This window comes from Malus sylvestris, chromosome 11 (assembly GCF_916048215.2).
Source record: "Malus sylvestris chromosome 11, drMalSylv7.2, whole genome shotgun sequence".
Classification (NCBI taxonomy): domain Eukaryota; kingdom Viridiplantae; phylum Streptophyta; class Magnoliopsida; order Rosales; family Rosaceae; genus Malus; species Malus sylvestris.
Window position 1 is genome coordinate 37,916,728 of NC_062270.1, and position 12,613 is coordinate 37,929,340.

Genomic DNA, 12,613 nt, shown 5'->3' on the forward strand with positions numbered 1-12,613 from the left:
AAATCCCTAGCCTTAACCTGAATTTCTTTTTCCCCTCTTCCAGTCACCGCCATGTTCATCCACCATCTCCTCCCATCCCCTCTCTCTACCATAAGCTTGGTTGCCTCCTATGCTTTTGCTTTCGGTTGAGACGTACAATCTGAAACTTATCTTCGCCACTCATTGTGAAAGTGATTTATCACTCATTCAGCGGAAGATGTGCAAAACTATTCCTTTGGTTTCGGTTTAGGTCTTCGTTCCGCCTCCTTCTATGTTATTGTTTACATGCATGCTTGTTGATTTCGCTGACGTCGGGATTTCGTTCTTGCTGGTCTCCAAGTGGTGAAAATGACATAATATTTCATTTGCTCAGTTGTTTCGCTGTGTTATTTGGGGCTTGTCTGGATTTTGGTTTCTCCTCTTTGGGTTTATATGGTTAGGTTTCGAATGAGCAGGATTTGAGATTTGCGTGGTTATGTAATCTTATACAACGACCTTTGTGGTGTAGTGGTATCGGCGGTGCCCCTGGTGGCGTTTGGTCAGTACTTGGAGTTGCCACAGTGGTGCTGCTATGTGATGTTGATGGTAGTTGTCTGCTCAGACCTCCTTTTGTTTTAATTGAATTTTTGTGTTCATTAGGTCATGTTGTAGGTTATTTTCTTTTGTATCTTTATGAAACCTTTATAATTGAATTTGTAGAATTGTGTTATATACTTTTTTTTATTGGAAAGTTACATATCAAATTCTTATCAATTAAAATTATTGGTGCTCTTAGGTTGCTATCTCGGTAACATTTTCTTCTATTCTTCTATTCAGTTCAAGTTGACAAAAAAATTGTCCGCACATACAGTTCCGACACTAAACAAAAATTGCAGTTCTATTTCCTGGATGGATCGTTTTCTTAATTGATTTAATGTTGTCGAGTTTTCATGTTAGTTTGCAGATCCTACGTCGAATTGGTGTAGATGGTAGATTTCAGGTTTCACATATATACAACACATCATTCAACTCGGGAGCAAGTTTTCACAAATGGACCTAGTTGGTTCAACTTAATTGGACACCTTCCTTAGTATTTATATTGTCGTAACTTACAAGGTATATATCTACTGTGAAATATATGTAAAATTGCCAAAAGAAAAAAATGATCCTACGTTCGTCTTCCTTGCAAATTAAGTAGTAAAGTTTATATCCTCCTTAAATAAGTGTAACTTCTTTTTTTCAATATCACTAAATTTTCTGCATACGTACTATCGCTTTTTTTAGAAGAAAAAAAAGATATAATACTTTAAGATAATTAATACTGAAGGAGTAAAAAATTAAGCACATAATCTTACGTGCATAGATAAAAATGAAAACTAATGAAAAAAACTTGAAAATTTTGAGTTTTAATGATAAGAACAAAATAAAGGGTAAAATGAATAGTATCAGGATTGACTTTTTAGTGTAAAAATGTGGTTTTTTATTAAAATGAACAGTACCGGGAAGCTTTTCGTTAAAGTTCCCTAGATAAAATTACAGCTCCTATAAACTGCAAACCCTACTATATTATTATGATGGGTGTAGTTTTTGCGCTACACCTTCTGCGAACATGGTAAATGAAACATTGTGATCGAATAATGTTAAGACAATAGACACCAAGTGGCAGTGTATTATTAGAAAAATGACATCACATGACGATGAAATCATACTATATAAGTTCTTCGAATAATGACTGCCAATCTGAAAAATTGCATAAAAACGAATAGGAATTTACAATGAACCTCATAATTCACAATAAACCTGATTTCCCAGATTCAATAGCAGAATTTCACAAGCACTTTCACTATTCCAACGTTTAAACAATCATATATCCAAAGAGACTTAATTAATTAATATACATGATGGAACAGTTGAACTTTATAATACTAGTGCAGCCATGCACAAAGATTCAAGTGCTTTTTCCCCCTTGTTAATGCATGCTTTTACAACAGACGTATACCACTAAATTGTTCTTTAACAAAACCAACATATTAAACAACATCTAAAAGGGATTAGTGCAATCAAGGGCTTAATTTAAGCATAAGGGTTAAGGGATAAGATGGAATCTCAAAAGCACCAAACATTTTTGGATTGGAGAAATTCTGTCACTCAAAACCCTAACAGTAATATGAATATTACCCCAAGCAGCTAAGATTCCCCAGCATATACCCTTTTTAGATTCTCATTGGCCAAGTCATGGCTTTCTTTTGCAAAGTAAAGCTCTCCAACTGGATTAAATATGATAAATCATTATAATTTGTGTTAGCACTCTAAAAAAGTCACCATTCGCTTTTACTTTTTTATTCGCTTTTACTTTTTTTTTTTACTAGTTAATGGTGCATAATGACTTTTTTTTTTTAAGTGCCAATAACTCCAAACAATAAAATGTTAGAAGGCCTACTATCAGCTCTGTTAATGCAACAAAAAACTGCTCACAATCAAAGAAATATGCTTGATTAAAATAAATCCACCACAAATTAAGTTAAATCCTATCTAGAACCAAAAATGAGGGGGAAAAGGACGGAGTAAGAGAAAAAAATGATGAAACAGTACCATATGTGGCACACAAATGAAAGAAATTGTAGCAGAATAATGATTCCCCAAATGAGAAAATCACATAAAGAAGCTAGCCAGGTGTGTAGGGCTAGAATTGTGATAGTGGGAGAGTGTTCTTTTTCGTGATCCTCATCAACAGGTGAAGCTACCACATGATCTGATCTTTCCTTGACCAAGAGGGAAGTTTAGATCATGCTGGCAGCTTCAACTGCTATTGGTCCACGATATCCAAAGCAAAACCCTAATCCATATGAGGGAGAAGAGAGGGGGGGGGGGGGGGGGAAGAGAGAGAGAGATTTCTGTTTTTTCTTTAGCTGAAGGATATGTGTTTGGAGAAGAGGAGAAGAGGGTGATATAAATAGTGGCCAAAGAATGCCTTCCTGTCTCAGACTCCTCTGAGTTAGTCCTAAGTTGTGGTGAATTTGTTATAATTAAGGGCTAATTAAAGGTTAGTAATAGTATATTAGTGATCAATTACTTGTTGAAAGAACATGTGGCAGTGGTCCAAAGTAAGACAAATTGAATATTATCAGGCTTATGCCACCACCATGCAGACAAGGTAGTGACCTCTTCTATAATTTACCTTGAGCTTTAACCAACTTTAAGTGGGTCTCTCTTCTACACCATACATGAATCAAAAAAAGAGCTCAAAACACAATGAGTTTATCGGGGACCATTGGCACGCTTCTTAGCAAATTTAGGAGAAAAGGAAAGGGGAAGCATCTCAACCAAAACAATCGCATGTGACAATTTTCCCTCTCCTTCTTGGTTTCATGCATTACCAATGATCTCTCCCTCTCTTTCGTTAGGGAGAAAATAGCCATTCTCAATCCTAACGAATAGTTCGACAATGAAATATGGACGAGCAATAAACTGTAAATTTGGATGCTTCGCTCATGAGCACAAAATCATATAGATGACACAAAACAGATGATTACATGTAATTTATAAATAATTACATAAATTAATGACTGATGATAAAGTAGATTCAAAATTTCCTCAATTTAGAGAGAAAAAATAAAAAATGTATGTCATTTGTGGAAATGCATTAGTGAACCCTAATGTGTTTTATAAGAATAATACACTGTAACGTTTAAATTCCCACAAATTGTTTAATGATAGTTAAAATGAATATGAGACGAGCAGAAAAAATATAAATTCAGATGTTTTAGATTTCAAAGCTTTAGAAGCACAAAATCATTCAACTCATACATACATGTGACTTTTTAGAGAATTATATTGCAAGTAGTAAACATGTGATATTGTCCTCAATACCTAAAATCTAAAAGAAAATGGACCTACCTTAATTTATGAAATAGAATTAATGTGATTTGTGGAAAAGCTTGATCCTTGAGAACCTAATTGGTGTCAGCTACACATTAAAAGAATCTAAAAGAAAATGGACCTACCTTAATTTATGAAATAGAATGTGATTTGTGGAAAAGCTTGTTCCTTGAGAACCTAATTGGTGTCAGCTACACATTAAAAGCAACCTAAAAACGACAATGCCAAGTAATGTTTGGGAGTCCAATGTGTAAAGTGAACAATCTGATACAAGCAAATAAAAAATTATTTGTAATATATTCTGATAAAGTTGGTTTTGATATTGACATTCTGTTGGCTTTGAATTTGTTTCGATCCCTTTGGTAGGTTAGGGCAGATGGAACCAATAGATGCATGCAGAGTCATCCCAGTGAGAAAGTTTCGGAAAATGGAAAACAAAATATTCTAAAGAAAAGTTCCCAAACATATTGGCTTGATTCGGATACAAAACTCATGATTTTTATTTTTTAACTACAAATTATTTATTTTTAATATAAGCGATTTCTATAGTAAATTATCTAAATTATAAGGATAAAAATTTGAATTTGAATGCACTCATACCTTGAAAATCCCTCCAGCCATCGGATTTTGCCCACCTAACAGTTGGGCAAGACGGGCGCCGTAGGTTTTGCAATAGGCAACAATTGCGAGCGTGAGAAATTGAGGAAAACTCATTTCACCCAAATTCACCAATTTTACTTTCATTTCAACAATTCCTTCTTCAATCCTTAGACGCCACCAATAAGCTCTTAAAAATTGTCTACCTAAGAAAAAAATTATGATTCTACCACTAGGCGCAGATGAAGGAACACAATGTTCTAACAAACTTGCCTAAGTCCAACTCCATATTTTTTTTAACAACATTTTTAATATGCAAACAACATTTTACCACATTGATAAAAAATAATCATGCATATGCATCATGGTACAGATTCGACCCCAATCAATTCTCCTTCACCCATAACAACTGCCTATTTAACATACTAATTAAAGCGATCTCCACTAAAATAAAAACTACATTTTGAATATAAAAATATATCTTATTTGCAAAGAAGAAGCTTACATTGGTCTTGAAATTTGTAAATAAGATATTATTCGCTTGTTCGAATGGGCAACTGGAACTTAATAAACTATTCTTCAAATAAAGCTAGGTTGGATGTTGCAGTTGGTACAAGGATCTTTCTGGTTATGATAAATTTATATATCGCACTCTATCTCCACTTTTTTATTTTTTTCGTTTTATACTAAAAAACAAGTGTGGATGCATGAATAAGACATTTAACATATGACAACATGATGAGATATTGTTCATCTTTTTTTGTTTGGCTTGTGGGATATTTTCAATCTTATATTGCATTATTGCTCACTCTGTCACTCATTGTTTAATTACATGTTTCATCTATCAACGTTGGCAAAAACCATGAAGTGAATCTTCCTCTAATTTTCTCTTGGATCATTTGGTTTCAGTCCCTAATCAACCTAATTGTTAGATTGAAACCTTGTTTGTTTAAATATTTTGATCGAAGTCCTTACCATCATTTAAAAGATTTAACTCATGCATTTAATGTCCACAAATTATGAAATTTAAACAAATTCAAATAATATTTTTAAAATGTATTAAGTACTTAAAAATAAACATTAGAGTAATATTGTTCTTCACAAAATTGTAGCAAGAAATAATGTACCCACATAATTCTTAACATGTTTAAAAAAATACCTATTGGTATATTTTAAAACATAAAATAAATACATATAATTAGCATGGGTACATACATTTAGCAAAATTAAAAATGGGTGCAAATAAATTAAAAAATATGGGTACAAATACAATAAAACTTAAAAAATATGGACAAAAAAAATTAATATATGGGTACAAATTAAAACTGAAAAGAAAATTGTTACAAATTAAAAAAGGGTTGCAAACTAAAAATGGGTACAAACTAAAAATAAAAATATATGATAAATATTTAGCCATAAATTTAAATATATCAAATGTAACATTTCTAATACTAAATTATATATTTAGAAATAAAAAATATTGTATTATTGAAATAATTAATGACACTTATTAATACCTAAATACCTTGATAAAAAAATTTTAAAAAAAATTTAATCAATAGAGTAACAAAAAGAGAGATGAGAACATAATTTCTCATTTTCTTCCTCTCTGTTTTTCTAAGAGAAGAAGATCTGCCTTATGTCATAGATATTCAAAAGGAGAGACACATGTTATGCTAATGTGAAAGATACAAAATCTACTGTATCATATTGAAGGCTGGGACAGTGAGCAGTGCACCAAATTGGCACCCACTTGTGAAAAAAACATAAGTGCAAGTGTCACCTTCTACCTCTCTCATGAGATGTTTAAGAAGTTAAAACTTAGTGCAACTGGATACTACTTTTGTGACTCTCTCGATCCTCAAGTGATATGTCACGTGAGTGAAGAGAAAAACAAAAAGAGGCGTATAAGTACAACATACAACCCATTGCAAATCTTTCTCCAAGCTAGAGTAACTTATCTGTAACTATAATATTGTATTTCAAATTAATCAAGTATATTATTATGTATTTTAACTTTCTCACATACCAACGCTTAATTAGTTCATGACAAATGTTAAGGGGACTTTTTTAAAAGTGAAACTCTTTGTGGATTCTCTGTCATCTCATAGCTTAACATCAATTCATGCGTGCCAACATTATAAAATATTATATCATAAACATGAAGTGATAGAAAAGTTATGAAGAGTTTCACTTTTAAAAGTCTCTTTAGCATTTCTCCTAATTAATTATATTGTGTATCCTCAACTCCTCCTAGTTGATGAGGATACACAATATATTTCACTAATACAAACCCCTCTCCATCGATCTTGGGGATTGATTTATCTAATGAATCAAGATTTCGAACTTTGAGATGGGTTGGTTCTACGCGCGACTTACATGTTTTAAATGTATTTATATGAGTAAATTGACAAAAAGAAAGTCAAATATTTGAAGTAAATAAATAATTTTAGATCATGCTAAAAGAAACGCCTCATATACCAATTAAAGCAGCTGAATTTACATAATAAAATCAATCTCTATAAAATTTACATTAAGAATCGAAAAAATAATATTTAATAAACAATTGATTGAATCACATTATTGCTAACTTATTGTGAAGGTAAGTCCACCCCCCTTCCTCCTTAGTGTAGATAATATTGTTTGCTTAAAAAAAATCATTTTGACAATTAATTTAATCATATTATTATCCGCGTGCGAAATATTTTTTTTATAACCGGCATTACACGCCTCTTAAGATATTTTGAACATGTTTAAAAAAAGAGAAATTAAATTACATTATTACTAACCTATTGTGAGATACTAATTAAAATATAAATAAATAACACTTTACCAAAAAATAAATTATTAAAAAAACATTGTTAAAATGATGAAAATGCCCCTGATTATATTTGTTTTGTTATAACATATTAATAAGTCTCATTTGATATGATAGGACATGAAAATGAAGTAGATATGTTATTGTATAACCAGATAAGTTTCATAACCAGATATGTTATTGTAGAAGCGATTCGTCGAGTTCACCGATCTAAAATGATATAAAATTTCGCTCAACATAATATAATTTAGGATAACGTACAAAAAACTACCTCAACTATTGATGTCATGACACTTTCATACCTCATCTTTTAAAATTGACAATGTCATACCACATCTTACAAATTTGTCCCAATGTTAGACCTCCGTCAGTTTTATGTTAAATGCTGACGTGGCCAGAGAAAGGACCCACTCACTTATCCAACTGGATTAAAAAATAATAACATATATATTTTAATAATTAAATATTCAAAAATTAAAATACTAAAATTAAAAAAAAAAAACCTAAGGGATCCAGCCTTCCCTTCCACCCGTAGCACCAACCTTCTTCTTCTCTTCAACATCCACCAAAACCCAGAAACCTTCCGCCACCCGTCCCCCTAACCTTCCCTAACCCACTAACGTACCCTCATCCCCCACCTCTTCCCTTCCCTTTCAAACCCAAACCTAACCCTAATTCCCCCTTTTTAAACAGAAGCCATCGACCCCATCACTTTGATTCTTTCACAGAACCCTAACCCTCGGCACCGTATTGTCACAAGTTTCCAGGCGAGCGCCATCAGCTACACTCTTCGCGATCGTGCTATGGCCGAAACGACGCCGTTGTCGGGCGCTCCGCAGCCAAGCAAGCTGTGGAAAGGGGTTTTTGCAGTGGCCGGAATCATGACCACGCTCGTCACCTACGACATTCTCCAGGTCACCTAATACCTCACATTTCTCTAATTCTTCAAATCGATCTTTGTTTTCGCGGCGAAAATGTTGAATCTTTTGCTTCGATTTCTTGCTGGAGAAGATCATGAGAGTGCTGTACGGCGATGACAAGGCGTTTTACAAGTACTCGATTTTCCTCGTCTTCTGCAACCGCATCACGACGTCAACGGTCTTCGCCAGAGTTTTGTGGGCCAGAAAAAAGGCTCTAGATCCTGTTGCTCCAGTTTAGGGTTTGGGTTCGAAAGGGACAGGAAGAGGTGGGGAATAGGGGTGGGTTAGGGAAGGTTGGGGGGATGGGTGGAGGAAGGTTTATAGGTTTTGGTGGCTGTCGAAGAAAAAAAGAAGGTACGAGTGGAGAAAATGGTTGGGCAGGTGAAAGGGAAGGGCAAATCCCTTAGGCCATTTTTTTATTTTTTTTAGTTTTTAACAATTTTTTTTTAATTTTTGAATATTTAATTATTACAATATATTTTTTATTATTTTTTAATCCAGTTGGATTAATGAGTGGGTCCACTCTGGCCAAGTTAGCATTTAACAAAAAAAATAACAGAAAAACTGACAGAAGTCCGACATTGGCACAAATTTGTAATATGCGGTATGACATTGTCAATTTTAAAAGATGAAGTATGAAAGTGTCGTAACACCAATAGTTAAAGTAGTTTTGTGTATTTTACCCTATAATTTTAAAAATTAATAGTATGTGTATAAAGATGAATGTCTTCATTTACCTGAAGAACTTATGAATAATAGTCACAACATCACTTTTTTGCTATTGTTATTTCGAGTATTCACATCTCATCCATATGTTCCATAAGATATCATTTGGTATGTAAACGGAACAGAGAAAAAGTAAAGATGCCCACGAATGGAAACAAGAAGGAAGAAGATTGAGAGGTTATAATTTACACAATGATATTGTATAGGATCAGCCCGACACAATCTTTTTAACCTAATGATCTATAATTTGCACAATGATATCCAATTATATTGTGTATTCTTAACTCCTAATTGATGAGGACACACAACATAATTAACTAACGCGCCCCTCTATCGACCTTGGAGATTGATGTCTAATGAATCAAGACTTCGAGATGTGTGACAATTAATCCATCGTTCCATATAAGGAGTCAATCAGCAATCTATCATCCAATTTAAAGAGAAAAAGTAAATAGGATGTACCAAAATGGGCACAAATTTGAGGGGGAGTTTCAAGCCGACTTTTTTTCAGAAAAAGCAGCAAGAGATATGGCAATGGATTGGTGGGCCTAATATGGCTGAGAAGAGAATCTCTGTTCATGGGGGAGTCTGCGAACAATATATAAATAACCCTCATGCACCTGCGTGAGGGTTAGATATTTTTTTATTCACAAAGTGTTACACACAACTTACATATTTTAGATGTATTCATATGCGTAAATTGATAAAAAAAAAATATTTAAAATAAATAAGTAATCTTAGATCATGCCTAAAAACCACTCCTAAACTAATTAAAGGAACTAAAATCACATAATAAAATCGATCATGATAAAAATTTTGTTAAGAATGTACAAGAAATTTTTTGATTACAACGTGCTACGCACGACTTATATATTTTAAATGTATTTATATACGTAAATTAATAAAAAGAATGTTAAATATTTGAAATAAAGAATAAATTTTAGATCGTGCTAGAATAAATCCCTCTTAAACTAATTAAAACATCTAAATTCACATAATAAAAACAACCTCTAAAGAAATTACATTAAGAATAAAGATAATAATATTTAATAAATAATTAATTAAATCATATTATTGTTAGTCTATTTTAAAGCTAAACTCATCATTTCCTCCTTAATATAAATCATATTGTTTGTTAGAAAAAAATCATTTTACTACTAATTTAATCATATTATTATCTACATGTAACATATAATTTTTATCTCATTTTGAACGTATTTAAAAATATACAAATTGAATCACATTATTTCTAACCTATGTAATAATTTTTTTTTAAAGCTCAAAAATTAGTTGTTAAAATAGCAAAAATACCCCTAATTTGTTTAATGCATTATTTTGGAATGCCTTTAAAAAATTTCGTCTAGGAAGCATTTTTGTTTTTTTTTGTTTTTTTGTTGGAACTTGTTGACACCAAAAGCACTATTCATCTTTGCTTTATATAAAAGATGCAATAATCAAATCACATTGGATTAAACCAATGTTTTAGTTCAGACAAGAATTGATGCTAAATAACTCATCCAATCTTAGTGCGGACGCCAGTCAATCAAACACTCCACCATTATAGTTTGTAGTCTCAAACCTTTAAGAGAAAATTTGGAGACCAGCAGTCCAACACATCAACAGAAACAAATAAAAACTCCTGACATTTCACCACAAGTTCGGTTGTACAAAGTCATATATGCTGTGTGAGTGTGGCCTAGCTTCACACTTCTCTGCATAAATTTCTCTGGCTGAGCATTTTTATTTCCATATTAACTTGGTGTTAAATCTCTAACTCCCATTCACATATACATGTTGAAAAAAAACAAACATATCATTCTCTTGGTGTAATAGTAATTTTTATCTAACAAATAAGTCTACTACACTCAGAAGGACAGTTGTACTGGATGTAAGAGGGAACTAAGTTACAAAGTATTGAACAATCCTAATATTGTATCATCGAACCCAAAATTCTAAGTTCGAATCTATCTGCCAACACAAAACAAAGTACATGGTAAATAACTGGTAGAGTTGAATTCTTACTACACACCAGTTTATAAAAATCTTAACACCCACCAAAATCTGTGTAGATACCCAATCTGCATCAGGAATATTTACACGAGAAAATTATATTTACATATAAACATCTTCGAGGTGCGGGTCAATCTTACACTGTTAGGGGGGTTAGATCACTGAACAGCTTATAATTTAGAAAAAAAAGTAAGAACAAACAGAAAAGCTGGGAGCAAAAAAGAGAAAGTTAGAACGCATGCTAGGAAAGACAAATAAATCTAAGACCACAGGAATATACTATGATGTACTTACAGTGATATCTCATAACTTTATGCTGCTTTTCTTGTTCCAAAGGTTGAGAGGATGGTTGGCTTTCTGTGTTTTTTGGGTCCCCAAAACAGGAAGGAGTGAAGCTGTCAGAGCATGACCTAGCCAGGGTTAATAGAACTGATACATATATACGTGATTATATACATCTTTAGCCAAAGCTAGATCATGCTGGCAGCTTCACTTTTTCCCTTGTGAACTTACTTTCTTTACGCAGAGACTAGGTCAACTCTTGCTCTCAAGATTGTGTGGATGAACAAAAGGAGAATGAATATCTACGACAAGCTAGGGCTACTGGAGCACAGAATGAAAATAAGGAAAAAAATGATAAGGGCCAAAAAAGTTTAAGAAATATATAGTGCATGAACATCCACGACGAGCTAACAAAAATAAAAGAACATCCGCGATTATAAAAATCTGATCCTTGAAATATATATAGCTGGGTCATAACAAGTTTATGAAAATATTGCATAAACTTCAATATATAATGAAATTACGATTTTAAACAAAAGTATTGACCAAGAAAAAACTAAATCTAGAGCAAATCTTGGCAAGAAAATAAAAAAAGATATTATTTATCCATTGGGTAACTTTTGCAAGAAAAAGAAAGGTATTCTTTCTCCATTGGCTAACTAGAAAAGGAGTATGGTTTTTTTCTTTTGGAAAGTAAAAGAAGATGAAATTTTATAAAAAATAAAATAAAAATGGGAGAGCAAGGAAAAATAAGGAGACTGGAGAAGAACGCAAGAGATGCAGAAACCTGAGGGCATGTGTTGATGTATATAGGGTGGAACTGAGACAGATGTTGCATTTGGATTGGTTGAAATGAGACAGATGTTAAAGAGGTAGGGTTCATAAAAACCAACCCTAGCCCCCTTCTCTTCTTAAGCGGTGAATTAAAGAGGCATCAGCATGTGGCAAAAAAAGGACTGGAAATATTAACAGCTATTGCAGCTATCAATCTGTATAGGCTGTGCTAAAACAGTGTTTAGGTATCACAGGTGGAAGATATATAGAGCGGCTTTGCAGTGGCCATAGCCCCGAGTCTCCTTCTCTCTCTAAAAACCCTAAAGAAAATTTAGAAAACTGTAGACTGTGGACTGGAGGAATAGAGGGAGATGGGGTTTGTTCTAAAAAGTACTCAACAAAAATTCAAACACACTGTTGCTACACAACAGAAAAGGCCACGATACTTCAATTATTGGGTTTACTAAAATTTTGATTTAAGGGGATGTACTGACATTCTCAGCTGAATTTTTTTATTTTACATTCTCGACTGTTCTTCTTTTATTGTAATATTTCATATAGATCGAAACATTTTACTTTTTAGTTTACTCTTTAAATTACCTATGCATAAAATTAACCCAATAAAGAATTGTTTAACTATTTGATTACG

At 32.8% G+C, this 12,613-nt stretch overlaps 1 long non-coding RNA gene across 1 annotated transcript; it reads right to left on the reverse strand.

Moving 5' to 3' along the window:
• Positions 1-1,503: 1,503 nt before the first annotated feature.
• Positions 1,504-12,300, reverse strand: LOC126591568 (uncharacterized). Its single transcript, XR_007612417.1, has 2 exons — positions 11,203-12,300; positions 1,504-11,116 (listed from the first exon to the last, which is right to left on the reverse strand). It is a non-coding gene; the product is annotated as an uncharacterized LOC126591568 (long non-coding RNA).
• Positions 12,301-12,613: the final 313 nt, after the last annotated feature.